We start from the raw sequence: 15,216 nt of genomic DNA on the forward strand, positions 1-15,216 counted from the left end.
AGTGATCCAAAAATTAGGGGGAGTAGAAAAAATTAAATTCTAGAGTGGTTGGATATTTACCAACCCACCTTTTGCCTACCCCAAAAAATCACAGATACTTTTTGGAATTATCTCTCTCAGCATTTGTGCATTTCCATTTGGGATTTTCAAATTTATTTTTTTCAGGTCCAAACTTGTTCTCTCCCATTTTCCTCGTAAACAAAAAAGTTATAAGATCGCAACAAAAAGAAAATTTTAGAGTTCATGTGTGCAAAAAAAAATTCAAAAACTATATAATAAATAGAGAATTATTTCAGGCACTAAAAATGAACCCCAAAATCCATGTCTGGGAAATTCCACTCGTACAACCCCCTAATAATAGCTTGGTGGAATTTTAAAGGAAAGGCACATCTAACTGATCCCAACATGCTTTAAGTGTGGTGGATGTGCATGCCACAAGCAAGTTGAGGATGCAAGTGTCCTAGTGATCCAAAAAATAGAGGGAGTAGAAAAAATTAAATTCTCAAGTGGTTGGATATTTGCCAACCCTCTTTTTACCTATCCTTAAAAATCACATATACTTTTTGGATTTTCTCTCTCAGCATTTGTGCATTTCCATTTTGGATGTTCATATTTTTTTTTTCAGGTCCAAATTGGTACTCTCCCATTTTTCCTCGTAAAAAAAAAAAAATATAAGATCGCAACAAAACGAAAATTTTAGAGTTCATGTGTGCAAAAAAAAATTCGAAAACTATATAATAAATAGAGAATTATTTCAGGCACTAAAAAGGAACCCCAAAATCCATGTTTGGGAAATTCCACTAGTACAACCCCCTAATAATAGCTTGGGGGACTTTTATAGGAAAGGGACTTCTAACTGATCCCAACATGCTTTAAGTGTGGTGGATGTGCCTGCCACAAGCATGTTGAGGATGCAAGTGGCCTAGTGATCCAAAAATTAGGGGGAGTAGAAAAAATTAAATTCTAGAGTGGTTGGATATTTACCAAACCACCTTTTGCCTATCCTTAAAAATCACAGATACATTTTGGAATTATCTCTCTCAGCATTTGTGCATTTCCATTTGGGATGTTCAAATTTTTTTTTCAGCTGCTAACTTGTACTCTCCCTGTTGCCCTCGTAAACAAAAAAGTTATAGGATCACAAAAAAACGAAAATTTTAGACTCCATGTGTGCAAAAAAAAAAATCGAAAACAATATAATAAATAAAGAATTATTTCAGGCACTAAAAATGAACCCCAAAATCCATGTTTGGGAAATTCCACTAGTACAACCCCCTAATAATAGCTTGGTGGAATTTTATAGGAAAGGGACTTCTAACTAATCCCAGCATGCATTAAGTTTGGTGGATGTGCATGCCACAAGCATGTTGAGGATGCAAGTGGCCTTAGTGATCCAAAAATGTGGGGGAGTAGAAAAAATTAAATTCTCTGGTGGTTGGATATTTACCAACCCACTTTTTGCCTATCCTTAAAAATCACAGATACTTTTTGGAATTATCTCTGTCAGCATTTGTGCATTTCCATTTGGGATGTTTAATTTTTTTTTTTTCAGGTCCAAACTTGTACTCTCCCATTTTTCCTCGTAAACAAAAAAGATACAAGCTCGCAACAAAACGAAAAAATTTTAGAGTTCATGTGTGCAAAAAAAATTCGAAATCTATATAATAAATAGAGAATTATTTCAGGCACTAAAAATGAATCCCAAATTCCATGTTTGGGAAATTCCACTAGTACAACCCCCTAATAATAGCATGGTGGAATTTTATAGGAAAGGGACATCTAACTGATCCCAGTATGCTTTAAGTGTGGTGGATGTGCATGCCACAAGCATGTTGAGGATGCAAATGGCCTAGTGATCAAAAAATTAGGGGGAGTAGAAAAAAATAAATTCTCAAGTGGTTGGATATTTACCAACCCACTTTTTGCCTATCCTTAGAAATAACAGATACTTTTTAGAAATATCTATCTCAGCATTTGTGTATTTCCATTTGGGATGTTTCAATTTTTTTTTTCAGGTCCAGACTTGTACTCTCCCATTTTTCTTCGTAAACAAAAAAGATATAAGATCGCAACAAAACAAAAATTTTAGAGGTCATGTGTGCAAAAAAAAATTCGAAAACTATTTAATAAATAGAGAATTATTTCAGGCATTAAAAATGAACCCCAAAGTCCATGTTTGGGATATTCCACTAGTACAACCCCCTCATAATAGCTTGTGGAATTTTACAAGAAAGGGACTTCTAACTGATCCAAAAATGCTTTAAGTGTGGTGGATGTGCAAGCCACATGCATGTTGAGGATGCAAGTGGCCTAGCGATCCAAAAATTAGGGGGAGTAGAAAAAATTAAATTCTCAGGGTGTTGGATATTTACCAACCCACTTTTTGCCTATCCTTAAAAATCACAGATACTTTTTGGAATTATCTCTGTCTGCATTTGTGCATCTCCATTTGGGATGTTTAAAATTCTTTTTCAGGTCCAAACTTGCACTCTCCCATTTTTGCTCGTAAACAAAAAAGTCATAAGATTGCAACAAAACGAAAATTTTAGAGTTCATGTGTGCAAAAAAAAATTCGAAAACTCTATAATAAATAGAGAATTATTTCAGGCACTAAAAATAAACCCCAAAATCATTGTTTGTGAAATTCTACTTGTACAACCCCCTAATAATAGCTTGGTGGAATTTTATAGGAAAGGGACTTCTAACTGATCCCAACATTCTTTAAGTGTGGTGGATGTGCATGCCACAAGCATGTTGAGTTTGCAAGTGACCTAGTGATCCAAAAATTAGGAGGAGTAGAAAAAAATAAATTCTCAAGTGGTTGGATATTTACCAACCCACTTTTTGCCTATCCTTAAAAATCACAGATACTTTTTAGAATTATCTCTGCCAGAATTTGTGCATTTCCATTTAGGATGTTAAATATTTTTTTTTCAGGTCCAAACTTGCACTCTCCCATTTTTCCTCGTAAACAAAAAAGATATAAGATCGCAACAAAACGAAAATTTTAGAGTTAATGTGTGCAAAAAAAAATTCGAAAACTATCTAATAAATAGAGAATTATTTTAGGCACTAAAAATGAACCCCAAAATCCATGTTTGTGAAATTCTACTAGTACAACCCCCTAATAATAGCTTGGTGGAATTTTATAGGAAAGGGACTTCTAACTGATCCCAACATTCTTTAAGTGTGGTGGATGTGCATGCCACAAGCATTTTGAGTTTGCAAGTGGCCTAGTGATCCAAAAATTAGGAGGAGTAGAAAAAATTAAATTCTCAAGTGGTTGTACATTTTCCAACCCAATTTTTGCCTTTCCTTAAAAATCACAAATACTTTTTGGAATTATCTCTCTCAGCATTTGTGCATTTACAATTGGGATATTCAAATTTTTTTTTTCATGTCCAAACTTGTGCTCTCCCATTTTTCCTCGTAAACAAAAAAGATATAAGATCTCAACAAAACGAAAATTTTAGAGGTCAGGTATGCAAAAAGAAATTCAAAAACTATATAATAAATAGAGAGTTATATCAGGCACTAAAAATGAACCCCAAAATCTATGTTTGGGAAATTCTACTAGTACAACCCCCTAATAATAGCTTGGTGGAATTTTATAGGAAAGGGACTTCTAACTGATCCCAACATGCTTTAAGTGTGGTGGATGTGCATGCTTCAAGCATGTTGAAGATGCAAGTGGCCTAGTGATCCAAAATTTAGGGCGAGTAGAAAAAATTAAATTCTAGAGTGGTTGGATATTTACCAACCCACCTTTTGCTTATCCTTAAAAATCACAGACAATTTTTGGAATTATCTCTCTCAGCATTTGTGCATTTCTATTTGGGATGTTCAAATTTTTTTTTTCAGGTCCAAACATGTTCTCTCCCATTTTTCCTCATAAACAAAAAAGATATAAGATCGCAACAAAACTAAAATTTAAGAATCCTGGTGTGCAAAAAAAATTCAAAAACTATATAATAAATAGAGAATTTGTTCAGGCACTAAAAAAGAACCCCAAAATCCATATTTGGGAAATTCCACTAGTACAACCCTCTAATAATAGCTTGGTGGAATTTTATAGGAAAGGGACTTCTAACTGATCCCAATATGCTTTAAGTGTGGTGGATGTGCATGCCACAAGCATGTTGAGGATGCAAGAGGCCTAGTGATCCAAAAATTAGGGGGAGTAGAAAAAAATAAATTCTCTAGTGGTTGGATATTTACCAACCCACTTTTTGCCTATCCTTTAAAATCACAGATACTTTTTGGAATTATCTCTCTCAGCAATTTTGCATTTCCATTTGGGATGTTCAAATTTTTTTTTTCACGTCCAAACTTGTTCTCTTCCATTTTCCTCGTAAACAAAAAAGATATAAGATCGCAACAAAACGAAAATTTTAGAGGTCATGTGTGCAAAAAAAAATTCTAAAACTATATAATAAATAGAGAATTATTTCAGGCATTAAAAATGAAGCCCAAAATCCATGTTTGGGAAATTCCACTAGTACAACCCCCTAATAATAGCTTGGTGGAATTTTATCGGAAATGGACTTCTAACTGATCGCAACATGCTTTAAGTGTGGTGGATGTGCATGCCACAAGCATGTTGAGGATGCAAGTGGCCTAGTGATCATAAAATTAGGGGGGGGTAGAAAAAATTAAATTCTAGAGTGGTTGGATATTTACCAACCCACCTTTTGCCTATCCTCTAAAATAACATATACTTTTAGGAATTATCTCTCTCAGCATTTGTGCATTTCCATATGGGATGTTCAAATTTTTTTTTTCAGGTCCAAACTTGTCCTCTCCCATTTTTCCTCGTAAACAAAAAAGGTATAAGATCGCAACAAAATGAAAATTTTAGAGTCCATGTGTGCAAAAAAAAATTCGAAAGCTATATAATAAATAGAGAATTATTTCAGGCACTAAAAATGAACCCCAAAATCCATGTTTCGGAAATCCTAGTAGTACAACCCCCAAATAATAGCTTGGTGGAATTTCATAGGAAAGGAACTTCTAATTGATCCCAACAAGCTTTTAAGTCTGGTGGATTTGCATGCCACAAGCATGTTGATATTGCAAATGGCCTAGTGTTCCAAATATTAGGGTGAGTAGAAAAAATTAAATTCTCAAGTGGTTGGATAGTTACCAACCCACTTTTTGCCTACCCTTAAAAATCACTGATACTTTTTGGAATTATCTCTGTCAGCATTTGTGCATTTCCATTTGGGATGTTCAAATTTTTTTAATTTCAGGTCCAAACTTGTACTCTCCCATTTTTTCTCGTAAACAAAAAAGATGTAAGAACGCAACAAAATGAAAATTTTAGAGTTCATGTGAGCAAAAAAAAATTCGAAAACTATAAAAATATAGTGAATTATTTCAGGCACTAAAAATGAACCCCAAAATCCATGTTTGGGAAATTCCACTAGTACAACCCCCTAATAAGAGCTTGGTGGAATTTTATAGGAAAGGGACATCTAACTGATCCCAACATGCTTTAAGTGTGGTGGATGTGCATGCCACAAGCATGTTGAGGATGCAACTGGCCTAGTGATCCAAAAATTAGGGGGAGTAGAAAAAATTAAATTCTCTAGTGGTTGGATATTTACCAACCCACTTCTTGCCTATCCTTTAAAATGATAGATACTTTTTGGAATTATCTCACTCAGCATTTGTGCATTTCCAATTGGAATGTTCAAATTTTTTTTTCAACTCCAAACTTGTACACTCCCATTTTTCCTCGTAAACAAAAAAGAAATAAGATCGCAACAAAACCAAAATTTGAGAGTTCATGTGTGCAAAAAAAAAATTCGAAAACTATATAATAAATAGAGAATTATTTTAGGCACTAAAAATGTACCCCAAAATCCACGTTGGGGAAATTCCGCTAGTACAACCCCCTAATAATAGCTTGGTGGAATTTTATAGGAAAGGGACTTCTAACTGATCCCAGCATGCTTTAAGTGTGGTGGATGTGCATGCCACAAGCATGTTGAGGATGCAAATGGCCTAGTGATCCAAAAATTAGGGGGAGTAGAAAAAATTAAATTCTCTAGTGGTTGGATATTTACCAACCCAGTTTTTGCCTATCCTTCAAAATCATAGATACTTTTTGGAATTATCTCTCTCAGCATTTGTGCATTTCCATTTGGGATGTTCAAATTTTTATTTTTTTCAGGTCTAAACTTGAACTCTCCCATTTTTCCTCGTAAAAAAAAAAGAAATAAGATCGCAACAAAACAAAAATTTTAGAGTTCATGTGTGCATAAGAAAATTCAAAAACTATATAATAAATAGAGAATTATTTCAGGCACTAAAAATGAACCCCAAAATCCATGTTACGGAAATTCCACTAGTACAACCCCCTAATAATAGCTTGGTGAAATTTTATAGGAAAGGGACTTCTAACTGATTCCAACATGCTTTAAGTGTGGTGGATTTGCATGCCACAAGCATGTTGAGGTTGCAAGTGGCCTAGTGATCCAAAAATTAGGGGGAGTAGAAAAAATTAAATTCTCAAGTGGTTGGAAACCAACCCACATTTTGCCTATCCATAAAAATCACAGATACTTTTTGGAATTATCTCTCTCAGCATTTGTGCATTTCAATTTGGGATGTTCAAATTTTTCTTTTCAGGTCCAAACTTGTACTCTCCCATTTTTCTCGTAAAAAAAAAGATATAAGATCGCAACAAAACGAAAATTTTAGAGTTCATGTGTGCAAAAGAAATTTCAAAAACTATATAATAAATAGAGAATTATTTCAGGCAATCAAAATGAACCCCAAAATTCATATTTGGGAAATTCCACTAGTACAACCCCCTAATAATAGCTTGGTGGAATTTTATAGGAAAGGGACTTCCAACTGATCCCAACATACTTTAAGTGTGTTGGATGTGCATGCCACAAGCATGTTGAGGATGCAAGTGGCCTAGTGATCCAAAAATTAGGGGGAGTAGAAAAAATTAAATTTTCAAGTGGTTGGATATTTACCAACCCACTTTTTGCCTATCCTTAAAAATCACACATACTTTTTGGAATTATCACTCTCAGCATTTGTGCATTTCCATTTGGGATGTTCAAATTTTTTTTTTCAGGTCCAATCTTGTTCTCTCCAATTTTTCCTCGTAAAAAAAAAAGATATAAGATCGCAACAAAACGAAAATTTTAGAGTTCATGTGTACAAAAAAAAATTTGAAAACTATATAATAAATAGAGAATTATTTCAGGCACTAAAAATGAATCCCAAAATCCATGTTTGGAAAATTCCATTAGTTCTACCCCCTAATAATAGCTTGGTGGAATTTTATAGGAAAGGATCGTCTAACTGATCCCAACATGCTTTAAGTGTGGTGGATGTGCATGCCACAAGCATGTTGAGGATGCAAGTTCCGTAGTGATCCAAAAATTAGGGGGAGCAGAAAGAATTAAATTCTCAAGTGATTGGATATTTACCAACCCACTTTTTGCCTATTCTTAAAAATCACAGATACTTTTTGGAATTATCTCTCTCAGCATTTGAGCATTTCCTTTTGGGATGTTCAAATTTTTTTTTTTCAGGTCCAAACTTGTACTCTCCCATTTTTCATCGTAAACAAAAAAGATATAAGATCGCAATAAAACGAAAATTTTCGAGTTCGTGTGTGCAAAAAAAAAACCGAAAACTATATAATAAATAGACAATTATTTCAGGCACTAAAAATGAACCCCAAAATCCAAGTTTGGGAAATTCTACAAGTACAACCCCCTAATAATAGCTTGGTGGAATTTTATAGGAAAGGGACTTCTGACTGATCCCAACATGCTTTAAGTGTGGTGGATGTGCATGCCACAAGCATGTTGAGGATGCAAGTGTCCTAGTGATCCAAAAATTAGGGGGAGTAGAAAAAATTAAATTCTCAAGTGGTTGGATATTTATCAACCCACTTTTTGCCTATCCTTCAAAATCACAGATACTTTTTGGAATTATCTCTCTCAGCATTTGTGCATTTCCATTTGGGATATTCAAATTTTTTTTTTCAGGTCCAAACTTGTACTCTCCCATATTTCCTCGTAAACAAAAAAGATATAAGATCGCAACAAAATGAAAATTAGAGAGGTCATGTGTGCAAAAAAAAATTCGAAAGCTATATAATAAATAGAGAATTATTTCAGGCACTAAAAATGAATCCCAAAATCCATGTTTGGGAAATTCCACTAGTACAACCCCCTAATAATAGCTTGGTGGAATTTTATAGGAAAGGGACTTCTAACTGATCCCAACATGCTTTAAGTGTGGTGGATGTGCATGCCACAAACATGTTGAGGATGCAAGTGGCCTAGTGATCCAAAATTTAGGGGGAGTAGACAAAATTAAATTCTAGAGTGGTTGGATATTTACCAACCCACCTTTTGCCTATCCTTAAAAAACACAGATACTTTTTGGAATTATCTCTCTCAGCATTTCCCTTTGGGATGTTCAAATGTTTTTTTTCAGGTCGATACTTGTACTCTCCGATTTTTCCTCGTAAAAAAAAAAGTTATAAGATCGGAACAAAACGAAAATTTTAGAGTTCATGTGTGCAAAAAAAAATTCGAAAGCTATATAATAAATAGAGAATTATTTCAGGCGCTAAAAATGAACCCCAAAATCCATTTTTCGGAAATTCCACTAGTACAACGCCCTAATAATAGCTTGGTGGAATTTTATAGGAAACGGACATCTAACTGATCCCAACATGCTTTAAGTGTGGCGGATGTGCATGCCACAATCATGTTGAGGATGCAAGTGGCCTAGTGATCCAAAAATTAGGGGGAGTAGAAAAAATTAAATTCTCATGTGGTTGGATATTTACCAACCCACTTTTTGCCTATCCTTCAAAATCACAGATACTTTTTAGAATTATCTCTCTTAGCAATTTTGGATTTCCATTTGGGATGTTCAAATTTTTTTTTTCAGGTCCAAACTTGTTCTCTCCCATCTTTCCTCGTAAAATAAAAAGATATAAAATCGCAACAAAACGAAAATTTTAGAGTTCATGAGAGCAAAAAAAATTCAAAAACTATATAATAAATAGAGAATTATTTCTGGCACTAAAAATGAACCCCAAAATCCATGTTTCGGAAATTCTACTAGTACAACCCCCTAATAATATCTTGGTGGAATTTTATAGGAAAGGAACTTCTAACTGATCCCAACAAGCTTTAAGTGTGGTGGATGTGCATGCCACAAGCATGTTGAGGATGCAAGTGGCCTAGTGATCCAAAAATTAGGAGGAGTAGAAAAAATTAAATTCTCAAGTGGTTGGATATTTACCAACTCACTTTTTGCCTATCCTTAAAAATCACAGATACTTTTTGGAATTATCTCTCTCAGCATTTGTGCATTTCCATTTGGGATGTTCAAATTTTTTTTTTCAGGTCCAAACTTGTACTCTCCCATTTTTTCTCGTAAACAAAAAAGATGTAAGATCGCAACAAAATGAAAATTTTAGAGTTCATGTGAGCAAAAAAAAATTCAAAAACTATAAATAAATAGAGAATTATTTCAGGCACTAAAAATGAATCCCAAAATCCATGTTTGGGAAATTTCACTAGTACAACCCCCTAATAATAGCTTGGTGGAATTTTATAGGAAAGGGACTTCTAATTGATCCCAACATGCTTTAAGTGTTGTGGATGTGCATGCAACAAGCATGTTGAGTATACAAGTGGGCTACTGATCCAAAAATTAGGGGGAGTAGAAAAAATTAAATTCTCAGGTGGTTGGATATTTACCAACCCACTTTTTGCCTATCCTTAAAAATCACAGATACTTTTTGGAATTATCTCTGTCAGGATTTGGGCATTTCCATTTGGGATGTTTAAATTTTTTTTTTCAGGTCCAAACTTGTACTCTCCCAATTTTCCTCGTAAATAAAAAAGATATAAGATCCCAACAAAACGAAAATTTTAGAGTTCATGTGTGCAAAAAAAAATTCGAAAACTATATAATAATAGAGAATTATTTCAGGCACAAAAAATGAACCCCAAAATCCATGATTGGGAAATTCCACTAGTACAACCCCCTAATAATAGCTTGGTGGAATTTTATAGGAAAGGGACTTCTAATTGATCCCAACATGCTTTAAGTGTGGTGGATGTGCATGCCACAAGCATGTTGAGGATGCAAGTGGCCTAGTGATCCAAAAATTAGAGGGGGTAGAAAAAATTAAATTCTCTAGTGGTTGGATATTTACCAACCCACTTTTTGCCTATCCTTAAAAATCATAGATACTTTTTGGAATTATCTCTCTCAGCATTTGTGCATTTCCATTTGGGATGTTCAAATTTTTTTTCTCAGGTCCAAACTTGTACTCTCCCATTTTTCCTCGTAAACAAAAAAGATATAAGATCGCAACGAAACAAAAATTTTAGAGTTCATGTGTGCAAAAGAAAATTCAAAAACTATATAATAAATAGAGAATTATTTCAGGCACTAAAAATGAACCCCAAAATCCATATTTGAGAAATTCCACTAGTACAACCCCCTAATAATAGGTTGGTGGAATTTTATAGGAAAGGGACTTCTAATTGATCCCAACATGCTTTAAGTGTGGTGGATGTGCATGCCACAAGCATATTGAGGATGCAAGTATTCTAGTAATCCAAAATTTAGGGGGAGTAGAAAAAATTAAATTCTAGAGTGGTTGGATATTTACCAACCCACCTTTTGCCTCTCCTTAAAAATCACAGATACTTTTTGGAATTATCTCTCTCAGCATTTGTGCATTTCCATTTGGGATGTTCAAATTTTTTTTTTCAGGTCCAAACTTGTACTCTCGTATTTTTCCTCGTAAACAAAAAAGTTATAAGATCGCAACAAAACGAAAATTTTCGAGTCCATGTGTGCAAAAAAAAATTCAAAAACTATATAATATGTAGAGAATTATTTCAGGCACTAAAAATGAACCCCAAAATCCACGATTGGGAAATTCCACTAGTAGAACCCCCTAATAATAGCTTGGTGGAATTTTATAGGAAAGGGACTTCTAACTGATCCCAACATGCTTTAAGTGTGCTGGATGTGCATGCCACAAGAATGTTGAGGATGCAAGTGGCCTAGTTATCCAAAAATTAGGGGGAGTAGAAAAAATTAAATTCTCAATTGGGTTGATATTTACCAACCCACTTTTTGCCTATCCTTAAAAATCATAGGTACTTTTTGGAATTATCTCTCTCAGCATTTGTGCATTTCCATTTGGGATGTTCAAATTTTTTTTTTTCAGGTCCAAACTTGTACTCTCCCATTTTTCCTCTTAAACAAAAAAGATAAAGATCAGAACAAAATCAAAATTTTAGAGTTCATGTGTGCAAAAGAAAATTCGAAAACTATATAATAAATAGAGAATTATTTCAGGCACTAAAAATGAACCCCAAAATCCATGTTTGTGAAATTCCACTAGTACAACCCCCTCATAATAGTTTGGTGGAATTTTATAGGAAAGGGACTTCTAACTGATCCCAACATGCTTTATGTGTGGTGGATGTGCATGCCACCAGCATGTTGAGGATGCAAGTCGCCTCGTGATCCAAAAATTAGGGGGCGTAGAAAAAATTAAATTCTCTAGTGGTTGGATATTTACCAACCCACTATTTGCCAATCCTTAAAAATCATAGATACTATTTTGGAATTATCTCATTCAGCATTTGTGCATTTCCATTTGGGATGTTCAAATTTTTCTTTTTCAATTCCAAAGTTGTAATCTCCCATTTTTCCTTGTAAACAAAAAAGATATAAGATCGCAACAAAACGAAAATTTTAGAGTTCATGTGTGCAAAAGAAAATTCGGAAACTATCTAATAAATAGAGTATTATTTTAGGCACTAAAAATGAACCCCAAAATCCATGCTTGGGAAATTCCACTAGTCCAACCCCCTAATAATAGCTTGGTGCAATTTTATAGGAAATGGACTTCTAATTGATCCCAACATGCTTTAAGTGTGGTGGATGTGCATGCCACAAGCATGATGAGGATACAAGTGGGCTACTGATCCAAAAATTAGGGGGAGTAGAAAAAATTAAATTCTCAAGTGGTTGGATATTTACCAACCCACTTTTTGCCTATCATTAAAAGTCTCAGATACTTTTTCGAATTATCTCTCTCAGAATTTGTGCATTTCCATTTGGGATGTTCAAATTTTTTTTTTCAGGTCCAAACTTGTACTCTCCCATTTTTCCTCGTAAACAAAAAAGATATAAGATCCCAACAAAACGAAAATTTTAGAGTTCACATGTGCAAAAAAAAATTCGAAAACTATATAATAAATAGAGAATTATTTCAGGCACTAAAAATGAACCCCAAAATCCATGTTTGGGAAATTCTACTAGTACAACCCCCTAATAATAGCTTGGTGGAATTTTATAGGAAAGGGACTTCTAACTGATCCCAACATGCTTTAAGTGTGGTGGATGTGCATCCCACAAACATGTTGAGGATGCAAGTGACTTAGTGATCCAAAAATTAGGGGGAGTAGAAAAAATTAAATTCTCAACTGGTTGGATATTTACCAACCCACTTTTTGCCCATCTTTAAAAATCACGGATACTTTTTGTAATTATCACTATCAGCATTTGTGCATTTCCATTTGGGATGTTCAAATTTATTTTTCAGGTCCAAACTCTTGCTCTCCCATTTTTCCTTGTAAACAAAAAACATATAAGATCTCAACAAAACGAAAATTTTAGAGTTCATGTGTGCAAAAGAAAATTCCAACACTACTTAATAAATAAAGAATTATTTCAGGCACTAAAAATGAACCCCAAAATCCATGTTTGGGAAATTCCACTATTACAACCCCCTAATAATAGCTTGGTGGAATTTTATAGGAAAGGGACTTCTAACTGATCCGAACATGCTTTAAGTGTGTTGGATGTGCATGCCACAAGTATGTTGAGGATGCAAGTGGCCTAGTGATCCAATAATTAGGGGGAGTAGAAAAAATTAAATTCTCTAGTGGTTTGATATTTACCAACCCACTTTTTACCTATCCTTAAAAATCATAGATTCTTTTTTGAATTATCTCTCTCAGCATTTGTGCATTTCTATTTGGGATGTTCAAATTTTTTTTTTCGGGTCCAAACTTCTTCTCTGCATTTTTCCTCGTAAACAAAAAAGATATAAGATCGCAATAAAACGAAAATTTTAGAGTTCATGTGTGCAAAAGAAAATTCGAAAACTATATAATAAAAAGAGAATGATTTCAAGCACTAAAAATGAATCCCAAAATCCATGTTTGGGAGATTCCACTAGTACAACCCCCTAATAATAGCTTGGTGGAATATTATAGGAAATGGACTTCTAACTGATCCCAACATGCTTTAAGTGTGGTGGATGTGCATGCCACAAGCATGTTGAGGATGCAAGTGGCCTAGTGATCCAAAAATAGGGGGAGTAGAAAAAATTAAATTCTCAAGTGGTTGGATATTTACCAACCCACTTTTTGCCTATCCTTAAAAATCACAGATACTTTTTGGAATTATCTCTCTCAGAATTTGTGCATTTCCATTTGGGATGTTCAAATTTTATTTTTCAGGTCCAAACTTGTACTCTCCCATTTTTCCTCGTAAACAAAAAAGATATAACATTGCAACAAAACGAAAATTTTAGAGTTCATGTGTGCAAAAGAAAATTCAAAAACTATATGATAAATAGAGAAATGTTTCTGGCACTAAAAATGAACCCCAAAATCCGTGTTTGGGAAATTCCCCTAGGACAACCCCCTAATAATAGCTTGGTGGAATTTTATAGGAAAGGGACTTCAAACTGATCCCAACATGCTTTAACTGTGGTGGATGTGCATGCCACAAGCATGTTGAGGATGGAAGTGCCCTAGTGATCCAAAAATTAGGGGGAGTAGAAAAAATTATATTCTCAAGTGGTTGGATATTTACCAACCTAATTTTTGCCTATCCTTAAAAATCACAGATACTTTTTGGAATTATCTCTCTCAGCATTTGTGCATTTCCATTTGGGATGTTCAAATTTTTTTTTTTCAAGTCCAAACTTTTAATCTCCTATTTTTCCTCGTAAACAAAAAAGATATATGATCGCAAAAAAACGAAAAATTTTAGAGTTGATGTGTGCAAAAGAAAATTCAAAAACTATATAATAAACAGAGAATTATTTCAGGCACTCAAAATGAACCCCAAAATCCATGTTTGGGAAATTCCACTAGTACAACCCTCTAATAATAGCTTGGTGGAATTTTATTGGAAAGGGACTTCTAATTGATCCCAACATGCTTTAAGTGTGGTGGATGTGCATGCCACAAGCATGTTGAGGATGCAAGTGGCCTAGTGATCATAAAATTAGGGGGAGTAGAAAAAATTAAATTCTCAAGTGGTTGGATATTTACCAACCCACTTTTTGCCTATCCTTAAAAATCACAGATACTTTTTGGAATTATCACTCTCAGCATTTGTGCATTTCCATTTGGCATGTTTAAATTTTTTTTTTCAGGTCCAAACTTGTACTCTCCCATTTTTCCTCGTAAACAAAAAAGATATAAGATCGCAACAAAACGAAAATTTTAGAGTTCATGTGTGCAAAAGAAAATTCCAAAACTATATAATGAATAGAGAATTATTTCAGGCACTAAAAATGAACCACAAAATCCATGATTGGGAAATTCCACTAGTACAACCCCTTAATAATAGCTTGGTGGAATTTTATAGGAAAAGGGACTTCTAATTGATCCCAACATGCTTTAAGTGTGGTTGATGTGCATGCCACAAGCATGTTGAGGATACAAGTGGGCTACTGATCCAAAAATTAGGGGGAGTAGAAAAAATTAAATTCTCAAGTGGTTGGATATTTACCAACCCACTTTTTGCCTATCCTTAAAAATCACAGATACGTTTTGGAATTATCTCTCTCAGCATTTGTGCATTTCCATTTGGGATGTTCAAATTTTTTTTTCAGGTCCAAACTTGTACTATCCCATTTTTTCTCGTAGACAAATAAGATATAAGATCCCAACAAAACGAAAATTTTACCGTTCATATGTGCAAAAAAAAATTCGAAAACTATATAATAAATAGAGAATTATTTCGGGCACTAAAAATGAACCCCAAAATCCATGTTTGGGAAATTTCACTAGTACAACCGCCTAATAATAGCTTGGTGAAATTTTATAGGAAAGGGACTTCTAACTGATCCCAACATGCTTTAAGTGTGGTGGATGTGCACGCCACAAGCAT

This window comes from Aristolochia californica, unplaced genomic scaffold (assembly GCF_029961685.1).
Source record: "Aristolochia californica isolate CCGP_79_NKW_82.1479 unplaced genomic scaffold, dmAriCali1.0.hap1 SCAF_6, whole genome shotgun sequence".
NCBI lineage: Eukaryota > Viridiplantae > Streptophyta > Magnoliopsida > Piperales > Aristolochiaceae > Aristolochia > Aristolochia californica.